The 14,117-nt window shown below is 42.3% G+C and overlaps 1 protein-coding gene across 3 annotated transcripts in view; it reads left to right on the top strand.

The window, feature by feature from the left end:
- The window catches only part of TRABD2B (TraB domain containing 2B), a 266,250-nt gene that overhangs the window by 70,805 nt on the left and 181,328 nt on the right, over positions 1–14,117 (top strand). The window lies entirely within an intron of this gene.

Genomic DNA, 14,117 nt, shown 5'->3' with positions numbered 1-14,117 from the left:
GGAGTTCTCAGCATAGGTTGGAAACTATGGAAAAATTGAAGAGAAGGGCCTGCTCAGCAACTGGGGGAAGACAAGATTGAGGAAAATACAACTTAGAAGGACAGTGACAGGTAGAAAGAGTCACACTCCTTCTTAGCACAGTGTTGTTCCAGTTGTACCTGTATATCCCACACAGGTACAACCGTGATCCCAGTCCCTAGTTCTTGGGATTTGGGAGGTGGAGATCACTAGCACGTGGGTGCTGGTGGCCACCACACTGACACTGTGGCTGCTGTCGCTGTGCCTGAACAGAAGCTTGTTTGGGGCAGAACAAGTGGTTCATGTGGCCACAGACACCACTTACACAGTGTGGGAGATCACACACATAAAAGTCTAGTGCAGAAGTGCACAAGCACAGACTCACACAGCCCTCGGGCCTTTTCTGTTAACAATCAGACCCATAAAGCACATAAAAATAAACCTATTTTTACAGCTCTGCACTGCTGTTCAACCAAGCATTTCAAGAAGCAAACAAAAGCACCCACTGCTCTGGAAGTACAAGACTTCATTCCCATCCAGGAGCACAAATTGTACTCAGGAGGGATTTGTGAAACCCTGTTTAAGCTCAGATTTGTATTCAGTTTTGCATACCTGTGATTCACCCTTCTGTAGGAGGCGTTTTTAATTTTAATTTGATAGCTCCATAGTTTTTTTGACAAACCATTTCCCAACAGTTTTCTGTAGAAACAAGTGAGGTTTTTGTCTCCCCTTTTCAAGTGTATATAGACAGAGGAGAAAAGTATGTTGAAGTGCAGAAAACCTTTCCTCCAGCTGTTTCATGGCAGCTCTGTGGTGAGGTAAAGAGGGCATGAAAAGATGCTCTCTGTCCTCTGCCACTCCCAGGCAGGGCTGAGTTTAGGGTCTCTGCTGATGGACCATGCTGATGAACCATCCTGATCACTCAGGCAAGGACTAGATTTGTCATCTGGCACCAAAACATGTTCCCTAGGGAGCTCTTACTTGTGTCAAAGGCAGCCTTGTGTGGACTTCAGGGGTGACTCTTGGGTGGAGAGGCGGCTGCTCTCAGAGAGGCATCCTCTGAGAAAGAAAAACAAACAGCAAAAACAATGATGTTCTGTCTTCCAAACAAGGTCTTACATCATCCAGAACAAAAGGGTCCTAATTTTGCTTGGAGATCCAAACCCAAAACAAAATAGCATTTATAATAATTCATTATAAATGCAGAATTGTTTGTTCTCCTTCTAATTTTTCTTTTCTTTTCCTGCAATTCTTTCAAATAACTTCACAAAACCAATTGCATTTGTCAAGCTAAGTGAACCACTCATTTTTCCCAATCCTTCCTTGCCTTCAAGGGCTTTAAATATTGCAACACTTGACATAAAGCAAAGATTTTTGCTGATAAGCGTGCGTAATGGTTCAAAACCGTTCCAGCAAGCAAATCTAGTTTCTCAAAGGTAAATGACACAAAAAGCTGGCCTTTGATTAAATATTCCAATCATGACATGCTAATGGTGCATGAAGCTGTGATTTATCAGCCAAAACAATATGCTGGAAAATGAACATAATTCATTAAGCCTGAACCAAACTTCACTTGAGCTTTCCACTCACAGTAACTCTTGGCCAACAGCAATTGGTGTCATGAAGCAGAGACCAGTTTGTAGGAGACTTCACATTTTTTATTCTGCTGTGCTCTTGATGCATGAACTCTGCCATGTGAGCATGCATGTCAGCAGTGTCCTGACCTGCTTGTAGGGAAACCAGGGGCCATGGGGGATTTTTTTTTCTTGCATACCTGTTTTAAGCACCAGAGTGCAATTTCAGGGGCTCAGCAGTCCCTTCCATCTTGAAGATGACAAAGAGTTAAACTCATCCTGAACAAGCAGAGAGCTAAGAATTTGTGCTCAACATTGGCAGAACATGGATTCCCCTCCTCACTGCTGCTTCTGCCTCTGTGCTGGGGAGCTGCAGAAGATGGACTGGTAGCTGATCGCCTTGGCTTCCTGCCTCCCCTTGCTGTGAGAACAGTGCTGGGTGCCAATGAGATATAATTGCTCCTCAGGCTGCAACTTGTTTATTTTTAGGCTTGCCAGTGTGAGCTGGGGACACAGGCTGGTCAGGAGTGGTTTTGTGCTCCATGCTACCTCCAAAGAAGGGAGTTTGGTGGTGCTAGAGCACAGGGCTGGAGTTGTGGGCCTGCTGCTAGCAAGACGTGTTGTCTGTTTTGCTAACATCCTGGGGCTGGTTATCGTGTAGTAACAAGGGCTGTTTATTAAAAAAATATGTCTATTTTGTTACTGATTGCTTGCTGTAAAAGCAGTTGGAGAAAGGAGAGGAGATGATGCCAAACTGATTGTTGTTGTAGCTTCAGAGGGGGTTTATCATTATAGAAACACTTGTTCCATTAGATTCAACTCAATGTAAATCAGGGTCAGGAAGCAGTTTACTCTGCTCCCCATATTCTCAAAACCTCAAAACCACCATGATTAACTTCCTTCTCAACCACTTTGCACATCCAGCTGAACACCGAAGATGTAAACCAAAAGAATTTCCTACTCCTCACATCCCATTACTACACACACATGCTAGAGAAATAATGAAATTATTTATAAAGTTTAACCAAAACCGAATCATCAAGCCTGTGAAGCTTTAAAGGGAGACGAGGGGAGAAGGAGGAAGGTATTTTTGGTTGGAGAGGTGTACACAGGCATGTGGAATTCGTGCCCTGGCTGATCATGGGGCTTGGGCAGCAGCAGTGTTGGGACTCACCAGCTGCACCACTTCCCAGAGCAGCAGCCCCAGGGGGCTCCCAGCACTCCCAGTGAAGCCAGAAGTCCAGTTATGATGGGAAAGGGGCAGGGATGCCAAGGTATTTTGTGATAACATCATGCTGCAGGGCTGCTGTGCTTTCTATCCATGTTTCTGCAGCACGAGGTGTCCAAACTGCACTGGGCACCTGCTGTGTGCTCCACCCTGTGCTCCAGGTCCCAGTCAGGACTGAACTAACAAATGTAGTCTTGGGGTGTCACTTCTGCTGCAGTTTTCCTGCTTGGAGACTCCAGGGCTGGCCTAGAGGGGCCTCTTTGCTGAATCTTGGTGTTTTATGCTAGGGATGATGGATAGCTGTGCTTATAGGAGTAGGCTACACCTGCAGTGTGCTGGCAGCGTTCACACTGCCATTCGGGGAAGCTGTCATGCCACTGCTGCATTAGGGGTGTGATTGACTAATTTGCTTCTCCTTTGATCTAGCAGAAAGCACTTGACGCTTCTGGAAGAGGGAAGACAGGAAAACCCCTCTCAGCTCTGCTGTGTTGTGTAAGCAGAGTGCCATGAGCTGTGCTGGCATCATGCTGCTGGTGCGGGCAGAGGGAGGTAAAGAACAGGCCTGAGTCCATCTTCTCAGGCATGGATCAGCATTTGGCCTCTGCAGATGGAGAAAAAGGTGGGGTGCTAATCCAGGGAATGTGAAGGATGAGCTCTAGGCTGCAGTTTGGTTCTGGGAAATGGAAGGATTTGAGAGGCACTGGAGACATGCTGACAAATCATTGTGTGGCTGGGGAGGTCATGGCAGAGTAGATTCGAGGAGCACAGGGGCTGGGGAGTGGTTTGTTCCCAATGCAACCTGAAGGTGTGGTGGATGTCCTGTAGCTGTGTTACACGGACACCAGTGTCCCTTCTCTTTCTGTTTTCCCTCTGCCTGTTTCTTTTGGTTCCAGGATAAGAGCTGTGGTCATATAATATGGCAAATAGTTTTAGGAACAAGACCTTTATAAATGGACAAAGCACTAGAGACACTGAGTTAGGGAAAGGAATGAGTGCAAGGAAAATGATAATTAAAACATCCCGGAGTTTTTCCAAGGTCTGCCACAGACTCTCCATATGACCTCTGGAAATTCCTGCATCATCTTGGCCCACCTTCAGTGGTCTGAGTCCAGCCCCAAAGAAGTGCTAATCCTTTCTTTCATCCACTCTTGATTTAAATGATGAAGTCTTCTGAGCAGGCATTGTTTTCTATGTGAGTTTGTAAAGTACCTGCCAATAGGTGCAATGCCACAGCGAGTCCTGAGCAGAGGCTCTGATCATAGAAGATACTTCGGTGCCAAATTTCTGTACAGGAAGAGCTCCTGCTTCCTTCAGAGATTTGGCTTAGTGTACAGTGGTTCACAAATAACACTCTTGACACATTTCATAGTTTTTCAAAAGAATAAAATAATTCTAAAAGCCTATGTGCCTGCATTTCTATCCCCTCAGACACATTTTAATTTATTGGAGGACACAAATTTGAACCTTGAGCTTCTTTCTCAATACTCATTCATTACTTCCCCATTGTAGTTTACATTCCCTGTTTCTAAAACTAACAAAATGTTCATTTTAACAGAATGTCTTCTCTCTGCTGGGCCCCAAATGAAACATTCCTGGGAAGGCAGGAGGCAGTTGCTTTAATCTGTGTTGCGAATTAGCATGTTTGCATAACTTAATGGTCAGTGCATCAGACAGGAATTCTAGAAGAGATCAATCTTGAGCACTGTGTTTGACTTCATGGGCTGAGCATCCTCCTCTGTGTATGGCACCACTGCTGAAATGTCCTTCTGGCATAGGCTATCCATCATGGTTTCTGTGAGGAAACCACAGAGAATGGAAATGTGTCAAAGAGTTTATTGAAAGGGAGACTTATCACTGCTCACAGCAGAGAGCAAGCACTAGCACATCCCATTGAGAAGAACAACTCCGGCTTATGAAGAAGACGACTGAATTCTTCCACCTTTTGTAGACACACGTTGAAAAACCATCTTTACCTCCATCTGTAGCTTTCTTATAGTGCTGTGAAACCCCATTAGAGTGATCTGGGCAAACTCCACTCCATTGCCACCACGTGTGTTGTCTCAGCTGCAGCGTATGAGCTGTGCTGGAGGAGGAAACCACCCATGAGCACATTATTTCCTGTTCTGTGCTGTGCAGAATTTTCTTCTTTAGGAAAACAACTCAGGATTCTTCCCAAATGTACATTTTTTGTGTGTGCTCAGAGTGTTTCCCTTGCCAAATTGAGGCCTGATCCAGGCAAAGCAAGATAAAGGGAAAAAACTCCCCTAGACCTGCACAAGGGTGCAGGGCTAAAGGATGGTGTGGGTTTGAAAGAATGGAAAGGCAAGTTACTGTGCTTGTGGAAGTAGCATCACCATTTCTAAAATCTGCCATGGTGACCAGGTTTCAGCTAGCAAGCTCACAGGGTGTTGATTGAAGTCATGGCTGTGTTACCTGCCTACTACCATTTACTTGTGTTAACAAATTCCTGAGGCAATCATGGGCCAAGATCCGAATGGCTTAGATGCCATCCAAGTTAAAACCCCAAAAATAAGCCCTGTCTGGGGAGTGCACAGTCTCTGAGCAAGATTTGTCCACCGTTGTTGCCTGTGAGAGCTGTCTTGCCCTTCGTGGTGTTTCACTGAAGTTACTGTGAGATTGGGAACACCTCGTGGTTGACACTTGCAGGGAAAATTCAGGTTAGTAAATAAAATATGAACACTCTTGGGATCCTAAGTAGGTATTCCCACTGATGGAACTTTATGTTACTATCTAGATCCACCCAAAACTTCAGGACACACATCTCATAACATTTTATGGCAATCTGGGAATACAGAAGGATGGGTTCCTGAAAAGCTGACAGAACAGTTGTTGAATGACCTCTTTGCTTCCTCCGTAGCATAATTCTACAAGATTTTGGTTTTTTTTTTAAATTCCTAGAAGTGATTAAATATTTTTTTTTGCAGCAGAAATATTTACCCTGGTTTCTGAGAACTGATAACACCTGCTTTTAAAAAATGCAACAACATGCAGGATGTTAATATTTTAAACATTTTTGCTAGTTCTGCTTCTTAGAAAATTGGCAGCCTTTTTGCATATTTATCTTATCACCCATGTGGTGTTTCTCAGACCAAGTCCAGAAAATCTGTTTCTATTCTAACTCATTCAGTTTAATTCTGCTGCCAGTTCAGTACTTCCTTCCAGCTGGTACCCTCTTGTTTTTATCATGTTGTGTTCAGTCACCCCTTCACAGTTGAAACCAAGTTTAAATACCAGGCATTTATCACTCTCTGGTAGTATTTTCTTACTACTTTTTGGTTTTTTGGGTCTTTTCTTTTGAAGACACAATGGTGGGGTTGGCAGATGAGTAGTAAACATTTTTGTTTTATGGTTCAAATCAACTTAAAATCTTTGTAATATGATTGAAGTTTTTTGTTTTTTTGTTTTTTTGTTTTTTTTAATATACATCAAAAAAGAATTTAAGATACATATTGAAATCTACATATCGGCAGTGGTCATGCAAAACTTGTCTTGTCCATAATCAAGTATTGGAGAAGACAGTCTAAGTTAACAAAATCCTCAAATATCCGGAATGTGTTGGAATGTGTCTTTAAAAACCAGATACCTCATTTTCTGAAATACATTGCATAGGACTGATAGGTTTTTTTTTAGTATATGGTTGTATTTTTTCACTTTATGTATTTAGGAAATTTGAAACTAATATATGTTATCTGTGCTTAAGAGCCCTCCAAGTTCTCCTTTCTAAGAAATTCTCTCCTTTGTTAAAAGAAATGGATTTGTTTGGATAGATAACCATGAGCTCCTCTCTGCCGTATTGCAAATTATGAAGTGGTTTTGGATGTCTGTTTTCTAAATGCATATATTTGATGTAATAAATACCCAGATGTAACTGTTGATATAAGCTGGTGAAATTATTCATTACAAAAAATACTGTTTTGTAATAACATTAATTCTCCTCGTACCTGTTCAGTGGACAATTTATGGCATTATAGGCCATGCCACAAGTTAATTTATAAACTGCTAGGACATGCTTTTCATTATTGATTAATTTTCAATTTGTTGCTTGAATCATCTGATACTGACTCTAGGGTTTTTTTGATTGGACAACAGAAGTGTGATGAATAGAAGAATAATGAGTTGTAAATTCAGATTTGTGGTGCAGCAGCATCCATCACAAGTGCATAGAAGCGTTTGTAAATGAGAAAGGGCAGTCTTGCCCCAAAGGCCTTCCAGCAGATCATCTGCTGAGATAATGAGTCCATGCAGAAAAGGACAAGGAAAATGGATTTTGCCACCACTGTAGTGCCCTTGGTGTCCTGTCAGCCAAACCTCTGTCCAGTTTTATTTTAGGTGAAGGGGAGCTTAAGACAGAGTCACCAAAGACAATGAGGTGAAGGAGAGGACAGGAAAGACAGAGTGACTTTCTTTAAAAATGTAGCCAGGGGTGTGGAAGGCATGGTGGGACAGCTGGAAATGTAAATTAACCCTTTGATACCTGTTACGATCCCATTATAAGAGATGACTGCCTGAACTATGGTGCAAACAAGGCCAAATGCTGAAGTCAACGGTACAGATTTTATTCAACAACAAATGTGGGGTAGAGAGGTGGAAGGAAATAGAAGGACGGGCAGGGAGGGAGAGAAAAAGGGTGTTGAATAACATCACTTAGAGGTATCTCAATGATTAAGGGAGCTTTCAGGCTGAGAACTTGGAGAGGGTGGTGGTACAGGGTCAATTTTGTTACAAATGCCAGAAAACTAAAGCTGGTGATGTCCTCACAGGCACTGCTTAGCTGGAGGCTGATTTGTCGTGCATAATGTGCAGGTGTGAAAGTAAATGTGAAGGTTTTCTGACTTTGCACCTTTCCTTCATCTTATGTGTAAAGATGTGGGATCAGGGTGGATGTAAATCTTGCAGTGCCTGTAATGAAAATATAGATTTTTATCCTAAGAAATTCAACTTGATTAGGAAGCAACAGTTGGGTTCTTTAGTTGGGCAATGCACATCCAAAGCAGCACAGACAGCAAAATATTCTCTGTATTTGCTGGTTGGCCAGTAATGCAGGAGAAGTTTTGAGCCATTCAACAGTATCTGTCATGAAACTGCTATTTATTCATCTTTATTATATAAAGTTCCATGTGTTTTTGCTATTCTATGAATATGCTGGTCTGGCAAAGTTCTTACAGATCCCTCGAAAGGTGACTGTTTTTAGAATTATGTGTTGTTTCTGGTCCTCTTCTTTTTTTATGATTTAATTTTATTCTATTTTTCAATGGCTAGAAATCAATTGATCTTTCTGTAACTGGCAAGCTGGGGTAAAGCATGCTAAGAAAAAGCTATATCCCATGGAATTTTTGGCTTGCTTTCTTGAACTGTGGCAGGACATCCTGATGCTATGAAATTACAAGGGAAAAAAATTGGAAGAAAAAACTGGGATTAGTAGCTTTGTTACTGAATAGATTTGATGAGTTCCTTCTTTGATAGGAACATCATGATGTTGAAAAGTAGCAAAAGCTTTGAAGAGCTCTGGTGGATTTCAAAATGAAAATTGAATGCAAAACTCTGGAATGTTTTAAGGAATAGTCACTTCATGTTTATTAAGCCCCCTCTATGACTTACAGGTACTTAGCTTGTCTTTACAACAGAAACATCTGGCTTCTTTGCTTAAATTATTCCAGCAATTCAGGAAAAAAACAGCACTGAGAGAAAAGGGAAGCAAAGGGAGAAAGATACATTTGTGGAGAGGGATGGTGAATAATGCAGTAATTTCCCTCTAGTTGCACCCCAGATATTGTATGGAATGAGACTGACACAAGGGAGAGGAGAGGACATCTGGACTATAATTTTTTCAGATTAACAGAAACTTGTGACATGTTATTTGGAAGAGACGTAATTAAGATTTATTTATTTTCTGAATGCTCTGCTCTTCTGTATTGTTTCAGCACACATGGCATTCATATAAATCAATTATAGCCATAATAGTCTATGAACACAGTGTCTCATCCACAGCCCACTGAAGTCTATGGGAGGGCTTTCCATTGACTTCACTGGGCACTGAGTCAATCTCATTGAGGGCCTTTGATCAGCCAGTAACAGCCACTAAATTCCCCCACATCCCTCTTTGTGGGAGAGGTGACAGTTTTTGTTGAATATTTGGAAGGGTGTGGGTGGCTGGCTGGCACTGCAGGAGCTCGAGCTTGTTGGTCTCCTCTCCCCCACTGCAGACTGCCCCGGTTCCTGCTGCCTGGCAGGATCAGGGCAGGTTTGTGTTGCTGGGCCTAACAGGTTCTTTTAACTGCTGGGAAGCTGGGAGTCCTGGAAGTCTTGGAATGTAAATAGACATGTTACACAAAGGAATGGGAGTCACTGGGATTTCTGCTAAAGCCTGATTACAGAATCAGAGAATCATTAAGGCATGAAAAGACCTCCAAGATAATTGAATCCACCAGTTAACCTAATACTGCCAGGCCCACCACTTAACCATGTCTCTAAGCACCACATCAAGTTTTTTTAACACTTCCAGGGACAGTGACTCTGCCACTTCCCTGCACAGCCTCTTCCACTCTTTCGGTGAAGAAATTTTTCCTAACATCTAATCTAAACCTCCCTGGTGCACCTTGAGGCCATTTCCTCTCATCTTATGCTTATTACCTGGGTGAAGAGACCAATCCACACCTCGCTACAACCTCCTTTTGGGTAACTGTAGAAAATTATAAGGTCGCCCAAGACTACTTTTCTCCAGGATAAACAGTTCCCTCAACTGTTTCTCCTAAGACTTGTCCTCCAGGCTTACAGAACTCTGCTGCAGAAGCCCAGCAGACCACTGGATGCAGCTGAAAAGGATCCCTGAGCCACCAACACCCTGAAGTGTGGTATCCTTGTTACCACCAGGGAGGTCTGAGTTCCAGAAATTGTATTTGAACCAACACAGGCCACTTCCCAATGTGCTGAGAGCATGCACAAGTCTGCTATGGCAGCTCAGCTGACAGGCCACAATTGCTTTAGTGGTGAAAGCCCATTCTGTTCTGAATGTGGGATCATGGGTAAGATAAACATGGGGACTGGGAAAGCAGTATGACAAAAGTGACATTATCCTCTTGGTTTTAGCCAGTAGGAAAAGCTATCGGCTCATCTTCAGCTCACCTATGGCCTCTATAACTTACTGCCATTTTCCCAGTAAATATTTCCTGAATGCCAGGAAAAGAGTCTATTGTTTAAGACAGACAATTCTACACCGCATTAAAGATAGAGATTTATGTTTTATTATCTGTTAATGAAAAGAAAAATATGCCTCCCCAAGAAAAACACTATAATATTAAAACATGATGGCAAAGGAATCAATCACATTTCATATGTAACAATATACCAGAAAAGAGTCCTCACTTTCCAGTGGCTCTTCATCACTACTGAAATCCAAACTGCTTGGAGTTACATTTAAGCTTTTGCATTTGCAAGTAAAGAGAGAAGGAATCATTAATTTGATTTTGAGCAATTGTCCTCCAAATAAATTCTGTTCCACAATGCTGATAATGACTATTTGGTAAAAGAGAACAAAAATAAAAAAATAAAGAGCCAAACCCTGCTCAAGCTTTGGGCTTTTGGGTTCATTTTCTAAAGGGTAAAATTATTTTGTTCACTGGATCTTGAGCTTGGAACAAACAAACCCAGACATGTCTAATGTAAAAGATACTGCACTAATTTGCCATTGATCTGCCAAAAAAGCCATAATCCAGTGCCTGTTAACATGGGTTAGTGAGACACTGTTGACTCCTGTGGGCTTTGGAGCAGACCCAGAGACAGTTTCATGTACTAGTTAATAATCCTACTACAGGGTGGAACCTGATTCCTGGCATTCAGCAGGAATTTCCCAATTTATTTCTCTAGGCTTTGAATCAGACCGATGTGGTGATACTCATCCTATGTTAACAATCTCAGGGTTGGTATCTCATCATCTAGGATCACTTTTTTATCAGAGGCTAACAGGGACACCTTTGGAGAGCAGCTCTCATCTCTTTTGGCTCAGTAGGATGGAAGGAGCTGAACTGGAGAGATGAGACAGCCAACTCTCAGCTAACTTCAGATCAAATCAGTCTTACCTCTTTAGATCCCTGTGCAGCTAACTTGTGGTATTCTCAGTGCATGAAAGACTCAGATTAATTACTTGGCACTTGAAGAGCATTGAGAGTATAAATAGGGAATCAAAACCAGAACTTTAGTTTAAATCATTTCAAGTATAATAGAAAAAAAATTATTAATGCAGTATTTCTTCTATTCATCCAAAAAGCAACTAGCCCCACACACATAAAGAGGAGGACAGGACACAGACACATCTTTATCATTTACAAATAGTCTGGAAGTACTGCTATCCTGAGAACTACTTTGATTAGCAACAGTATCAAGTTTGAAATGAGCTGAGGACTTCCTGCAGTAAGCCATGTCTTCTCAGGAATTTGAACACTGATAAATAAAGAGCTAGTATTAGGAGAAACCGAAGTTAAAGTCATGGAAGTTTGCTGTGTTAGTGAGTGAGAGTGCCCAGACCGGGACCCTGAACTCCATTCTCCTTGTTGCTGTTCTCTTCTCCTACCTGCTATACAAATCAAGAACACAGATTTCAACCCAAACTGAAATAATTACTTGAAATATTTACACACCTTTGAGGAGCAATTTGGAGTTGTTTTTGCAGAAGACATTGTTTGTGGTTTTGGTAAGGAGTAACACATTTTGCCACTCTTCCTTTTCTCTTGAAATCCCTTGGGCTGGTTTTGCCAGCTTGTGTGACTTCTTCCTGGCCTAGAGCCATCGCTGCTCGGGTGTGTGCTCACCTTATCTCACCAGCTGGTCAGGCTCAGGCAGGATCAGCCCTTGGGAATTGCCAGGGAGAACACAGGGTGCCAGAGGTTGGAATGGTGTGGCTCCCCAGGAGGGTCTGACTCCCTCTGAGTCAGTGCAGAGCCACTAAGTTAACCCTGTTTTTGGGGGTGGCACATTCCCTCTGCGGCCAAGAGTAACATGCTGTTTCTGCTTAATATCAAGGATGCAGTGAATTAAAACCAAAACAAAAAACAAAACCAAAAAGCAGATCTTGGCCTTAAATAAATATTTGGTTTACCGATAGGTATCTTAGATGAGCAAGGGAAGCCATGATGAAATACAGTGAAATATGTATGCTGGGGTGAGGCCTGCTGGAGGTCTGCTCAGTCTCTTTACTCTAAGCCCTAGGAATATTCAGGGAAAGCAAGACTGGAATGAAAAATGATTTAGAGTTGCCTTTGTATGTAGAATGTCGTCATTAAGCAGCAGACCCCATTGCTGTAGGAGGGCACCTGGGACATGAGCTTGTTGGCCAGGGGGGTTTCAGAGATCAGTGTGGCCACACCAGGCTGTACCCAAGGGCTGTCACACTGTGGTGCTGCTCAGAGCCCTCTGCGTTTGTAACCAGGGCTGCAAGGGCATTGAGCACGATTTTTGGAGAGGGATGAGGGATGCAGGCTGTCCCAGACTGGGAGGAGGAGGTGCAGGGGTGTTGGGGTAGCCTCCTAAGGCTGTTTGAAGGTCATCACAAAGATGTCAGCATGAATCTGAGGACAGCCGCAGAATAAAGCAGTGACCCGTGAGCAATAACAAATTGCAGCTTGGGAGGTTTGAATTAGAAAATGAGGAACATGAGGAAAAACTTTTCACGAGGAAGGTGGAGCAGCACTGGAAGCACTTCTGCTTACCCAGGCTGCCATGGTATCTCTATCCTTGGAGGCCTTCAAGGCTTGGCTAGACAAAGCCTTGGCTGACCTGACCTGCTGTCAGCAATAGTCCTGCTGTGAGTGGAAGGTTGGACTGGAGACTTTCAGAGATTGCTTCCAACCAGCATTTCTGTGATCTTAGGATATTCAGTGTGGAATTTCCTTAAAATTATGTCATTAAAAATTGAGTCAATGGAACTTGCCAGTCTCCATTACAAATCCCTTGTCCTGATTTCCCTTCTGCTGGTTTCTTTTTTCCTGTGCACTGCCAAATCGCATCATACTCCCTGGCAGGGTTTGTCAGCCAGTGCACTGACCTGAAGAGTATCTTGGAGAAGAAATATTTGCAAAACAAAAGGCATAGATTTGCTTTTTGTGGTGATTGCATCATCATCTGCAAGTGCATTTTCTGGCCAATAGCCTGAAAAAGGTTTTTTAGCCCCCATTTGCATTGCTGCTGCCAGCTTTACTTGTAGTGAAGTCTTGAAGTACCTCTGGATTTTCATGTGAATCCTTGGTTACCAGCTTCATCCAAAAGAAAGGCAACTCCAGCTTTAACCAACACTTGAAAAACAGAACAGGTTAGCTAATACCACTCTGTTATCAAGTCATGTGGCAAGAAAACCAGTGAAATCACAAGAAAAGAAGGAAGATTTGAGGCTGTACAGGTCTGGTTGCCATCTCTAATTACTACTGCTCTGGAGATGCAGCCACAGTAAGCCCCCAACCAAATCTGAGCCAGACATATTTTACATAATACGAAGATATTTCAAAATGTTTAGGCAGATAAGTTTAAAGCAAGTGGCAGACTTCTCTTTTTTTTTTCTTTTTTTTTTTTTTTTTTGTCTTGTCACTGGCTATTTGCTTTCTGAGCTGTAATAATTTATTGTTCCTTTTCTGTCCAATAGGAGAGATAAATAAGGGTGGATTTTTCAATGAGTAAAACATACATTTGGAAACATCATTTTAGTATCAAAATGAGATTTCCATAAGACTTCTCTGAATGAAGCTGTAGTAGTATGTCTTGATCCCTCACTAGGAAAGGAAAAGGAAAAGCAGCCAGAAATTTCAGGATTAAATTGCCTTGTAGTTCATCTTCTTTTTTTTTTTTTTTTTTGTTTTTTTTTTTTTTTTTTTTTTTTTTTGTTTTTTTTTTTTTTTTGTTTATAGAAAAAGTGAATTTATTGAGCATGGAAAAATACCAGATTGACAGCTCTGGAAAATGAAAGCCTCTCTTAATCCAGCGTACAGATGTGGCACAGTCAGGATTAATGCAGAATGCCTCCCTGAGATCCAAAGGAATCATTGCAAGTAGTTTGGCAGGGACAGGCTCTCTGCCCCAGCCCTCATCCAGGGGCATTTCACAGAGCACAAGTTCTGGCTAGAGCTGGAGTGCTCAGAGCTCAGTGGTGTGTTTGCATTTCTCTGTGCCACTCTCACTGCCAAGCCACCCTGCCGAAGGGAGCAGGGAGTAAGGGAGAGGGAGAGAAGGCCAAAACAGGGAGGTTTACGCTTATTGAGAAGTTAAGTCACCAATTCAATGAAACAGAAATGGAT

Source organism: Anomalospiza imberbis, chromosome 9 (genome assembly GCF_031753505.1).
Source record: "Anomalospiza imberbis isolate Cuckoo-Finch-1a 21T00152 chromosome 9, ASM3175350v1, whole genome shotgun sequence".
NCBI classification, from domain to species: domain Eukaryota; kingdom Metazoa; phylum Chordata; class Aves; order Passeriformes; family Viduidae; genus Anomalospiza; species Anomalospiza imberbis.
The sequence above is the reverse complement of the archived record's forward strand: the minus strand, read 5'-3'. Positions and strand labels throughout refer to the sequence as shown.